The sequence below is a fragment of the Rattus norvegicus genome, chromosome 1 (assembly GCF_021556685.1).
Source record: "Rattus norvegicus strain SHRSP/BbbUtx chromosome 1, alternate assembly SHRSP_T2T, whole genome shotgun sequence".
NCBI lineage: Eukaryota > Metazoa > Chordata > Mammalia > Rodentia > Muridae > Rattus > Rattus norvegicus.
Genome location: NC_141534.1, coordinates 42213464 through 42226242, shown reverse-complemented (window position 1 = coordinate 42226242; position 12779 = coordinate 42213464). Strand labels below are relative to the sequence as shown.

General features: G+C 42.2%; 1 protein-coding gene across 3 annotated transcripts in view; it reads right to left on the bottom strand.

Moving 5' to 3' along the window:
* The window catches only part of Plekhg1 (pleckstrin homology and RhoGEF domain containing G1), a 222922-nt gene extending 210856 nt beyond the window's left edge, over positions 1-12066 (bottom strand). For 2 of the 3 annotated variants that reach the window (XM_087588358.1, XM_087588368.1), the window contains exon 1: positions 11882-12066. The gene's annotated coding sequence lies outside the window, so the exon portion shown is untranslated. 3 annotated transcript variants of the gene reach the window in all.
* Between the last annotated feature and the right edge of the window lie 713 nt (positions 12067-12779).

The following is a 12779-nucleotide window of genomic DNA, read 5'->3' as shown; positions in this document are numbered from 1 at the left end:
TTGCAGAGGTAGAATCCAGCCCTTCTGTTCCTCATCTATGCCTGTCTAGCCACAGGTTACACTCATGTGCCCATGTGACCCAACCTCAGTAGTATAGTAATTGCTATAGCTAACTCAATAGCATGACAGCTCATGGGTCTGCTTGTTCCTTCTGAACCTTTAGCTATCAGGAGACTGACACTCACCCAACATTTCCCCTTTGACATTTTGAAAGAATGCCCCTGCCCCCTCCTCCTGTCAAAGGGATGCTTAACTTTTAGCCAAATCATAGTCAGCCTAGCTTCTGCTGATAAACTACTTCTGTGGCCCCTTGTAGCACTGTGGTTGTTAAAGCTACCAAAACAGGGTTTTTAATTAAAGGCTCATGGAAAATCCCAGCTCTTCCTCCACCCCACCACCATCGAGTTATTACAAGTGAATGTAGCTGGAATTTCTTTTAAAAAAATTTACCCTGGCATTAACTCTCTTCAAATTGACTTTCTTCTTGGATTGTTGGGGAGGGAGGAAGAGAAGGGTTATGGAATCGTGGATCTAGCAGGCTTTAGTTTCCTGTCAAACAGTAATTTAATACAGATGTTTTTTGGTATTCTGATGGGATTGTCCAATGAATGTTCAAATCCTTTATAGAAAATTGAATGAAACTTTCAGTTTATACAAATTTTCCATTTTAGAGCCAAGGGTACTGGGGGATTGAACCCAGGCCAGAATGAGAATTCAGTATATGTTCTACCAATGAGCTACATCTTCAATGTCTCCTATATACTTTAGGAGTGTGTGTATGTATGCACTTGTGTGTGTACACACATGCATGCATGTGAATACATGTGCCAGAGGAGGTCAGAAAAGAACGTGAGATCTCCTGAATCTAATGTTACAGCCAACTGTGAGCCACCAGATGCTGGGAATCAAACTACAGTTCTCTGCGAGAGTATTGAGCTCCCTTAACCACCAACTTGTTTCTGTAGTTCCCTATATACCTTAAATTGCTTTCACATGTCTTAAATTACTTATAATATCCAGTGCAGTACAAATGCTACAAAGCCATTGTGGCCCTGGGTGTTTTGGAAATAAAGACAAATCCTTTTAGTGAAGAGCGGGTTTATCGAAGGCTGAAAAAATGCACAGGTACAGAGGCCGCCTCTGGTCACCCAAGGAAGATGTTGTTGGGAAATTTTTTACTTGGTCTGTAGGTCATTGGAAAAAATATTTAGGAACCTATGGACACAGTTTGAAAAGATACTCAGACTCCAAGATGAGAGCTAGCGTTCCATTGAACTCTTATTCACTGGCAAGAAGGTTAGCCAGACACATATGAAGTTGTTCTGCCACGTTAAGGCTCCCAGGGGCCAAGCCCTGCAGCGATGAACCAGGGACCACTGCCAGAAGCTCAGCAGGCATGCCTAGCCTCCTCGCTGAGGCATCCATTGCGAACTATGTCATCAGTCAGATTCTAATCATGTGGGGCTCCCTCTTCTGTCAGTGAGCTCTACTTGGCACAGCTGCCCATGATTCTGAATGGTCCGATGGATTTGGGTCAAATGTTCATTTCACCAAGAGAGATTGATACAGGAGGTCTGGGATAAAACCTCAGATGCCTGCTGCACATTATAGAGAGACTGTCAAAAAGAAAAAGTTATTTTGGTGTTTTTTTCCCTGTCTCTGCCTGAATATGTAAATGCTTTGCATTAGAAATCACTTTTTTCCCTACATCAAAAGATGATATATTTTTCCTTAAAGAGTGAACAACAGCCTGGTGTAGTTACACTCACTTGTAAGCCCAGTTAAAGTGGCAGAATTGTGAGTTCAAGGCCAGTGTGAACTTCATACTGAAAACTTGCTTAAGAAAATTGAAAAGAACACACTGCCTGGACCTGAAGGGACACAGTCAACAGTTCTCTGCACCCAAATCCCATGGGAGGGAGAGCTAAACCTTCAGAGGGACAGACATGCCTGGGAAGCCAGAAAAGACTACACTATGCGCACATTTCTGACTCCAGAAGAAAACACCTAACGCCATCTGGGACCCCGGTGCATGGGAGCTCCCAGAAAAGGCAGTGCAGGCCCTCCTGGTTGCTGCCCTCATGGACAGCTCAAAAGCAGCCCCCCACAAGCAACTTGAGCCACGGGACCACAGGTAAGACCAACTTTTCTGCTCCAAGAGAACTGCCTGGTGGACTCAGGACACAGGCCCACGGGAACAGCTGAAGACCAGTAGACGGGAAAGACTACACGCCCGAAAGCAGAACACTGTTCCCATAACTGGCTGAAAGAAAACAGGAAAACAGGTCTACAGCACTCCATAGGACGGTCTAGTCACTGTCAGAAATAGCATAACAAGGTAACACCAGAGACAACCTGATGGTGAGAGGCAAGTGCAGGAACCCAAGCAACAGAAACCAAGACTACATGGCATCATCAGAGCCCAATTCTCCCACCAAAGCAAACACTGAATGCCCAAACACACCAGAAAAGCAAGATCTAGATTTAAAATCATATTTGATCATGATGCTGGAGGACTTCAAGAAAGACATGAAGAACTCCCTTAGAAAAACGCAGGAAAACATAAATAAAGAAGTAGAAGCCTATAGAGAGGAATCACAAAAATCCCTGAAAGAATTCCAGGAAAACACAGTCAAACAGTTGAAGGAATTAAAAATGGAAATAGAAGCAATAAAGAAAGGACACAGGGAAACAACCCTGGATATAGAAAACCAAAGGAAGAGACAAGGAGCCATAGATAAAAGCATCACAAACAGAATACAAGTGTTGTGGTTTGCCTTGCCAAGATATAATATAGATAACATGGTTAATGAACAGAATTGATGGACTGGGTGATCAGCATATTGTTGGTTTTATAAATTGCAGAATGGTAATAATGCTTAGTTCACCTATGTATAGGGAAAAGGTTTTTTAACTGGACAAAAAGGGGGAAATGTTCTGGTTTGCCTTGAAATTTTCTCTGAATTTGTTAAATAAAGGCAAGAGCGTGAGATTTGGACAGAGGGAAAAGTCAGGAGCAAGAGGGGGACTAGATTCAGAGAAGAGGGTTAGAGAGGACAGTTGGCGACAGTTGAGCCAGTGGAACCTGAGCAGGAGGGGGGGAGGATGGAACAGTTGAGAGTGTGAGGGGAGGAGAAGGGAACGGTTTAGAGATAGGATGGGGAACTGAGAAGAGTTAGAAGAGACAGGAGATGGAGAGAGGGGAGAAGCTAGGAGTCGTTGTAAGAGAAGGAGAAACTAAAGAATAAAAGAGTTGATATATTTGGGAGAGTGAGTAAAGAAAAGAGAGAGAGAGAGGAGAAGCAAGGAGTGGTTGTGGGAGAAGGAGAAGCTGGAGACTTGGTAAATAAAAGGTGCAAGGGATAGATGGTACCGGGCTTTGTATGTTTAAGTGGGCAATTATATCTTACCAATTGGATCTAAGATTATTGTGTGGTGTGTTTTTATATGTAAGAGTCTCAGTGTAAGAAAGTGTGTGGCTGGGCTGTGTTTCCGCCAAGATATCCAGCAGATATCTGGGGCACTGAGGTGTGGAACCCAGGCAGGGTAAAACACCCAGAGAAAAACATTTACCGTTTCATTTTTATTTTTTTATTTTTATTATTTTTTACAACAATATACAAGAGATAGAAGAGAGACTCTCAGGAGCAGAAGATTCTATAGAAGTCATCGACACAACTGTCAAAGATAATGTAAAACAGAAAAAGCTACGGGTCCAAAACATACAGGAAATCCAGGACTCAATGAGAAGATCAAACCTAAGGATAATAGGTATAGAAGAGAGTGAAGACTCCCAAAGGACCAGTAATATCTTCAACAAAATAAATAGAAGAAAACTTCCCTAACCTAAAGAAAGAGATGCCCATAAACATACAAGAAGCCTACAGAACTCCAAATAGATTGGATGAGAAAAGAAACTCCTCCCATCACATAATAGTGAAAACAGCAAATGCACAAAATAAGGAAAGAATATTAAAAGCAGTAAGGGGAAAAAGGTCAAGTAACACATAAAGGCAGACCTCTCAGAATCATACCAGACTTCTCGCCAGAGACTATGAAAGCCAAAAGATCCTGGACAGCTGTCATACAGACACTAAGAGAACACAAATGCCATCCCAGGTTACTGTATCCTGCAAAACTCTCAATTAACATACATGGAGAAACCAAGATATTCCATGACAAAACCAAATTTACACAATAACTTTCTACAAATCCAGCCCTACAAAGAATAATAAATGATGAAGCCCAACATAAAAAGGCAAGCTACACCCTAGAAAAAGCAGCAAACTAATCGTCTTGGCAACAAAACAAAGAGAAGGAAAGCACACAAAAATAATCTCATGTCCAACCACGAATATAAAAAGAAGCAACAATCACTATTCCTTAATATCTCTCAACATCAATGGTCTCAAATCCACAATAAAAAGACATAGATTAACAAACTGGATACGCAATAAGGACCCTGCTTTCTGCTGCCTACAGGAAACACACCTCAGAGACAAAGACAGACACTACCTCAGAGTGAAAGGCTGGAAAACAACTTTCCAAGCAAATGGTCGGAAGAAGCAAGCTGGAGTAGCCATTCTAATATCGAATAAAATCAATTTTCAACTAAAAGTCATCAAAAAAGATAAGGAAGGAAACTTCATATTCATCAAAGGAAAAATCCACCAAGATGAACTCTAAATATCCATTGTCCAAATACAAGCGCACCTACATACATAAAAGAAACCTTACTAAAGCTCAAAGCACACATTGTACCTCACACAATAATAGTAGGAGATTTCAACACCCCACTCTCATCAATGGACAGATCATGGAAACAGAAATTACACAGAGACACAGACAGACTAAGAGAAGTCATGAACCAAATAGACTTAACAGATATTTATAGAACATTCTACCCTAAAGCAAAAGGATATACATTCTTCTCACCACCTCATGGTACTTTCTCCAAAATTGACCATATAACTGGTCATAAAACAGGCCTCAACAGATACAGAAACATAGAAATAATCCCATGTGTCCTATCAGACCACCACTGGCTAAAGCTGGTCTTCAATAACAGTAAGGGAAGAATGCCCACATATACATGGAAGTTGAACAGTGCTCTACTCAAGGATAACCTGGTCAAGGAAGAAATAAAGAATGAAATTAAAGACTTCTTAGAATTTAATGAAAACAAAGGTACAACATACCCAAACTTATGGGACACAATGAAAGCTGTGCTAAGAGGAAAACTCATAGCTCTGAGTGCCTGGACAAAGAAACAGGAGAGAGCATATGTCAGCAGCTTGACAGCACACCTAAAAGCTCTAGAACAAAAAGAAGCAAATACACTCAGGAGAAGTAGAAGGCAGGAAAAAAAATCAAACTCAGAGCTGAAATTAACCAAGTAGAAACAAAAAGGACCATAGAAAGAATCAACAGAACCAAAAGTTGGTTCTTTCAGAAAATCAACAAGATAGATAAACCCTTAGCCAGACTAACTTGAGGACACAGAGAGTGTGTCCAAATTAACAAAATCAGAAATGAAAAGGGAGACATAACAACAGAATCAGAGGAAATTAAAAAAATCATCAGATCCTACTACAAAAGCCTATATTCAACAAAACTTGAAAATTTGCAGGAAATGGACAATTTCCTAGACAGATACCAGGTACCGAAGTTAAATCAGGAACAGATAAACCAGTTAAACAACCCCATAACTCCTAATGAAATAGAAGCAGTCATTAAAGGTCTCCCAAACAAAAAGAGTCCAGGTCCAGACAGGTTTAGTGCCGAATTCTATCAGACCTTCATAGAAGACCTCATACCAATACTATCCAAACTATTCCACAAAATTGAAACAGGTGGAGCGCTACCGAATTCCTTCTATGAAGCCACAATTACTCTTATACCAAAACCACACAAAGACCCAACAAAGAAAGAGAACTTCAGACCAATTTCCCTTATGAATATCGACGCAAAAATACTCAATAAAATTCTGGCAAACTGAATCCAAGAGCACATCAAAACAATCATCCACCATGATCAAGTAGGCTTCATCCCAGGCATGCAGGAATGGTCTAATATACAGAAAACCATCAACGTGATCCATTATATAAACAAAATGAAAAAACAAAACCACATGATCATTTCATTAGATGCTGAGAAAGCATTTGACAAAATTCAACACCCCTTCATGATAAAAGTCCTGGAAAGAATAGGAATTCAAGGCCCATACCTAAACATAGTAAAAGCTATATACAGCAAACCAGTCACTAACAATAAACTAAATGGGAGAAACTTGAAACAATCCCACTAAAATCAGGGACTAGACAAGGCTGCCCACTTTCTCCCTACTTATTCAATGTAGTTCTTGAAGTTCTAGCCAGAGCAATCAGACAATAAAAGGAGATCAAGGGGATACAGATTGGAAAAGAAGAAGTCAAAATATCACTATTTGCAGAGGATATGATAGTATATTTAAGTGATCCCAAAAGTTCCACCAGAGAACTACTAAAGCTGATAAACAACTTCAGCAAAGTGGCTGGGTATAAAATTAACTCAAATAAATCAGTAGCCTTCCTCTACACAAAAGAGAAACAAGCTGAGAAAGAAATTAGGGAAACGACACCCTTCATAATAGCCCCAAATAATATAAAATACCTCGGTGTGACATTAACCAAGCAAGTGAAAGATCTATATGATAAGAACTTCAAGCCTCTGAAGAAAGAAATTGAAGAAGATCTCAGAAGATTTTCCATCTCAGAAGATCTCCCATGCTCATGGATTGGCAGGCTTAATATAGTAAAAATGGCCATTTCACCAAAAACAATCTACAGATTTAATGCAATCCCCATCAAAATACCAATCCAATTCTTCAGAGAGTTATACAGATTTATTTGCAATTCATCTGGAATAACAAAAAACCCAGGATAGCTAAAACTATCCTCAATAATAAAAGGACTTCCAGGGGAATCACCATCCCTGAACTCAAGCAGTATTACAGAGCAATAGTGATAAAAACTGCATGGTATTGGTACAGAGACAGACAGATAGACCAGTGGAATAGAATTGAAGATCCAGAAATGAACCCACACACCTATGGTCCCTTGATTTTTGACAAAGGAGCCAAAACCATCCAATGGAAAAAAGACAGCATTTTCAGCAAATGGTGCTGGTTCAACTAAAGGTCAACATGTAAAAGAATGCAGATTGATCCATGCTTATCACCCTGTACAAAGCTTAAGTCCAAGTGGATCAAGGACCTCCACATCAAACCAGATACACTCAAACTAATAGAAGAAAAAGTGGGGAAGCATCTCGAACACATGGGCACTGGAGAAAATTTCCTGAACAAAACACCCATGGCTTATGCTCTAAGATCAAGAATCGACAAATGGGATCTCATAAAACTGCCAAGCTTCTGTAAGGCAAAGGACACTGTTGTTAGGACAAAACGGCAACCAACAGATTGGGAAAAGATATGTACCAATCCTACAACAGATAGAGGGCTTATATCCAAAATATACAAAGAACTCAAGAAGTTAGACTGCAGGGAGTCAAATAACCCTATTAAAAAGTGGGGTTCAGAGCTAAACAAAGAATTCACAGCTGAGGAATGCCGAATGGCTGAGAAACACCTAAAGAAATGTTCAACATCTTTAGTCATAAGGGAAATGCAAATCAAAACAACCCTGAAATTTCACTTCACACTAGTGAGAATTGCTAAGATCAAAAACTCAGGTGACAGTAAATGCTGGCAAGGATGTGGAAAAAGAGGAACACTACTCCATTGTTGGTGGGATTGCAGACTGGTACAACCATTCTGGAAATCAGTCTGGAAGTTCCTCAGATTATTGGACATTGAACTACCTGAGGACCCAGCTATACCCCTCTTGGGCATATACCCAAAAGATGCCCCAACATATAACAAAGATACATGCTCCACTATGTTCATAGCAGCCTTATTTATAATAGCCAGAAGCTGGAAAGAACCCAGATACCCTTCAACAGAGGAATGGCTAAGAAAATGTCGTACATCCACACAATGGAATATTACTCAGCTATCAAAAACAATGACTTTATGAAATTCATAGGCAAATGGATGGAACTGGAAAGTATCATCCTGAGTGAGGTAACCCAATCACAGAAAAACACAGATGGTATGCACTCATTGATAAGAGGCTATTAGCCCAAATGCTTGAATTACCACAGAACACATGAAACTCAAGGATGACCAAAATGCGAATGCTTCACTCCTACTTTAAAAGGGGAACAAGAATACCCTTTGCAGGGAATAGGGAGGCAAAGTTTAGAACAGAGGCAGAAGGAATATCCATTCAGAGCCTGCCCCACATGTGGCCCATACATATATAGCCACCCAATTAGATAAGATGGATGAAGCAAAGAAGTGCAGGCCGACAGGAACCGGATGTATATCTCTCTTGAGAGACACAGCCAGAATACATCAAATACAGAGGCGTATGCCAGCAGCAAACCACTGAACTGAGAATAGGACCCCCGTTGAAGGAATCAGAGAAAGGACTGGAAGAGTTTGAAGGGGCTCGAGACCTCATATGAACAACAATGCCAACCAACCAGAGCTTCCAGGGACTAAGCCACTACCCAAAGACTATACATGGACTGACACTGGGCTCCAACCTCATAGGTAGCAATGAATAGCCTAGTAAGAGCACCAGTGGAAGGGGAAGCCCTTGGTCCTGCTAAGACTGAACCCCCAGTGAACGTGATGGTTGTGGGGAGGGAGGTAATGGGGAGAGGATGGAGAGGGGAACACCCATATAGAAGGGGAGGGGAAGGGATAGGGGGATGTTGGCCTGGAAACCAGGAAGGGGAATAACAATCGAAATGTAAATTAGAAATACTCAAGTTAATAAAGATAAAAAAATTGAGGAGATTGGGCTAGAGAGATGTCTCAGTGGTTTAGAGCACCGACTACTCTTCTAGAGGTCCTGTGTTCAAATCCCAGCAACCACATTGTGGCTCACAACCATCTGTAAAGGGATCTGTCGCTCTCTTCTGGTATGTCGGAAGACAGCTACAGTGTACTTATATACATTAAATAAATAAATCTTTTAAAAAATGTGAGAAAACTCCCAAAGAAAACAACAAACAGTTTATAAATAGGAAAATGTGTCCCATGAAACTCTCTTTGAGGAATGTCAGTCACAGCTGAATTCAACCAGAGCTTTGCCAATGAACAGGGTTGAGCAAAATCCCCACCTCCAGGGACCAGCTGATCAGCCACTAGCATCTCCAAAGCTCGCCATATGTGTGAAATATTTAATACGGATTACTTCATTTAATCCTCAGTCCAGCTCTGGAGCTAAGGGGTATTCTTTCAGAAATATATGGAGAAAGGAGGCAAAAACGAAGAAGGAAAGAGTTTTAAAAAGCCAAATAATGTTTGTCTGGTTGCTTGTTTGTATATAATTGTTACTTTCCTTCATCATAAAATGATCCATGTCAGCTCAGAACCATAGTAGGCTCCTGGTCTGCAAGCTCATGGGGCACAGACAGTAGCTTCATATACAATCAAGGGCTAATCCTAGAATGCTTGTCCCTAATCATTCTAAATCTCTAAGACTCAGAGGCTGGCCCACATCATCCAAGAGCCGTCCTGTTTGAATAGCCTGGAGATCTAATCATCTCTGCAGCAGGATTACAAGGTGACAATTGTTTCAAAGACCCAACTACCAGCAGTTAAAAAAAAAGAAAAAGTCAACAAAGGGGATTGCAGTACCCAGAATAGAGTATAGATCAGAAACATTTTGGTTTACTATAAAAACTCAAAAAGGTGCGGTTACTCCATCATTTTTCCATTTTCTTTTCCCATACAAACTGGTAAAGCTGAATTAAATCACCAAAAGAAATCATAACAGTGAATGAGCAGAGTAGTATACTACTGGCTGTCTTTGGTTTTGAAAAATTAGGCTGGCAATTTCTATGGGTTACAATGTGATCATTTAAACCATTTGAATGATAGCTGTAATCTCCCATGGAAAGTTTAAAATATATATACATAAACATATGAAATGTATTATGTAATATATGCATATGTAATTATATATGTTATATATTATTTTATATATTATACATTGTATAATATATCAATATATTTACACACATATTTTATATTTATATTTTATATATTACATTATTTATATTATATAATATAATATATTGATACATATTAATAATTGTCTAACCTAAAGGCATTGAGAAACGTGGACTCAAGGGAAGGACAGGCGCAGAAAAATTCTATCAAAGACAGATTGGGGACACAAATTTGACTACCAAACAGGTGTTCCAGTTCTCACTTTGTTTTATCCTTTTGCAAAAGGCTTTGGGAGAATCTGTCACGAAAGGCAAATGGTAAGAAGGTCACACAAGGACCCCAAGTGGGGATCCACTTGGGGAGGAAGCCAGGAAGGTCGGTGAACTCTGGAAAATAAAGTTTCTTCCTGGTGGTTTTAGTGGCTTGGACATGGTATGATTCCAAGAGGACAAAAAGCTAAGTCAGGAATCAGGAAGCCAGACTCAAAAACGTTAAAGGGTCAAACACTAACCCATCAGTTTTGTATAGAAGTGTTAACTACGGTAGAATAAATAAATACCCTGGACAGGAAGGAGTAAAACCAGTTAAAACTATGTGGTTCATATACACTGCTTTATCAGGGAAGAATCGAAGCTACCGGGATTGCTTTTGCTCACGTCCCACAGTGCAAGGTTAAAGTTGAGAGGTTTTAGATCCCTGACATGACAGGCTTAGATAAGTTTTTACAACAGTTTGGAAAAAAAAAATCCATCTATTCTTTGAAAGTATGCAAACTCCAGAAACTGACCACAGGTTTTAACGCAATCTAAGCCTGGAATTCAATTAAACGTTAAATCGGACCCAGACTTAACATCCTGGCATCCTACGGGTTTTGTATCCAGTGTGTATTCAGTTTGTATCCAGAGTGCCCCAAATCCCCAAAACAACCCTCCCTGGGTGACTGGGCTTCCTGAGAAGATAAAATCGCTGTCCCCGGCGGGGCTTCAAAAATAAGTGCAGTAGCTCTGGCCACCTGAGGGTGGTACAAAGAGAGCGCAAAGAGCCGCCAGAGCTTAATGAAATTCCTGGCTTGCACACAGGGTCAGCTTTACACATACCAACTTCATACAGCACATCCAAGGCAATCAGCTACATCATTGTTTCTCACCAAAGCTGTGAAACTGAGCAAACCAACCACCTCTCATCCATTGGGCGTCCTGACTTTTCTGACTGTAGAGCTCTGAAACTCCATGGGGACACAAAGAGGGGACTTGCTCTAGCAATCACCCTGGGGCCTGCTACTACCCCTACCAACCCTTTCCTCTGGCTAAGAGTCCACACAATCGTACCCAGCTAGATATTAACCTGTGTTCGGTTGTCGGATGGGGCACAGGTTCTAGACTTCTCAGCTCACTCCTATAAAGCCCTGACTTGCTGATTTGGGAGCGCCCACGCGAGTTTCTGCCCTCCCCCCCCGCGCGCAGGGCTGCTCCTAACTGGACCACACAGCACTCCCCGCCCTCGCGCCCGTACCGCTTTTGGGGTGTTGATCCAGAGTGTCCAATTTGGGGACAGTTCCGCTGGATTTGGGGGCGCGGGTGGTACCCAGAGCGCTTGAGCAAACTTCGCGGAGCTGCAAACTGCAACCCGGGTGGCTGCAGCAAGAGGCTGGAGCGCCCGGCTAGCAGGTCCAGGCTAAGTCGGGCTAAGAGCGGACTTGGGAACTCCCGGGACGGAGAGCAACACCGCCAGGGACCCCATCAGTCTCCTCCCTGGAGCAGCGCTCAGAGACACCCTCCACCCCAGGGCCCCGCACTGCGATCCCGCTGGTCCCACCTGCAGATTCGGAGCGCGTGTGGCCGAGGTTCCCGGTTTCCCTTGTCTGGTCCGTGAAATAGTCCGGGCCGCGTTTACCGGAGAGGGGCGGCTCCGGAGCCCTGGCTCCGCGGTGCGCTGCGCTCCAGCGCCGGCTCCGGCGGCCCCGAGCCCTGCAGCACGCCCGGCTCCACTTCCTCTTTCCCACTCCGCTCCCGGCGCGTCCCGCCCCGCCCCGCTCCTCTGGCCGCTGCTGCTGCCGCGGGTCGCCGTCCCGGACCGCCTCCACGGGGCCCTGCGGGAGGACCAGGCAGAAGAGGAGGAGGCTCAGAAAGAGATTAAGCTTGCTCTCTGGAACTTTGCCAAAGACAGCAATCAAATTACAGCCTCTGGGGGAGGAGAGGGGTTCTTTTCTTTTCTTTCTTTTTCTTTTTCTTTTCCTTTTCCTTTTCTTTTTCTTTTTTCTCTTTCTCTCTCTGTTTCTTTCCTTTTTCCCCCTTTTCTTTTCTCTCTTCTCTCCTTTAAAAAAAAAAATCCCTGCTACTGTTTTTACAGATGCATCACTCTTTTTTCTTCCCTTCTACGGGCTGTTCAGGTACAGCTAAGCCTTGGACCTGGCCATTTCCTAGATCGTTGTGAAATCCGATCCAAAAACGGTTGCTTTGCATCCAAACTTGAATTTCACATTTTAGCTTGTGGGGTGGCAACACTAAAAACGGGGAGAAGGGCGCTTACTGAGTTCAGGCATCCGTACCTCCACCACCGCAGAGAACATACAGGATGACCTTTGATTAGAGAAAGCAAAAGTGGAAAAAGAGGCTGAGATCTTTACAACAGCCAGATGTTTAAAGGCAAGGATATGGTAGGACAATAAAAGCAGGATCTCTACCACAGGTGCCTTCGCGGTGACGTTCTTTGT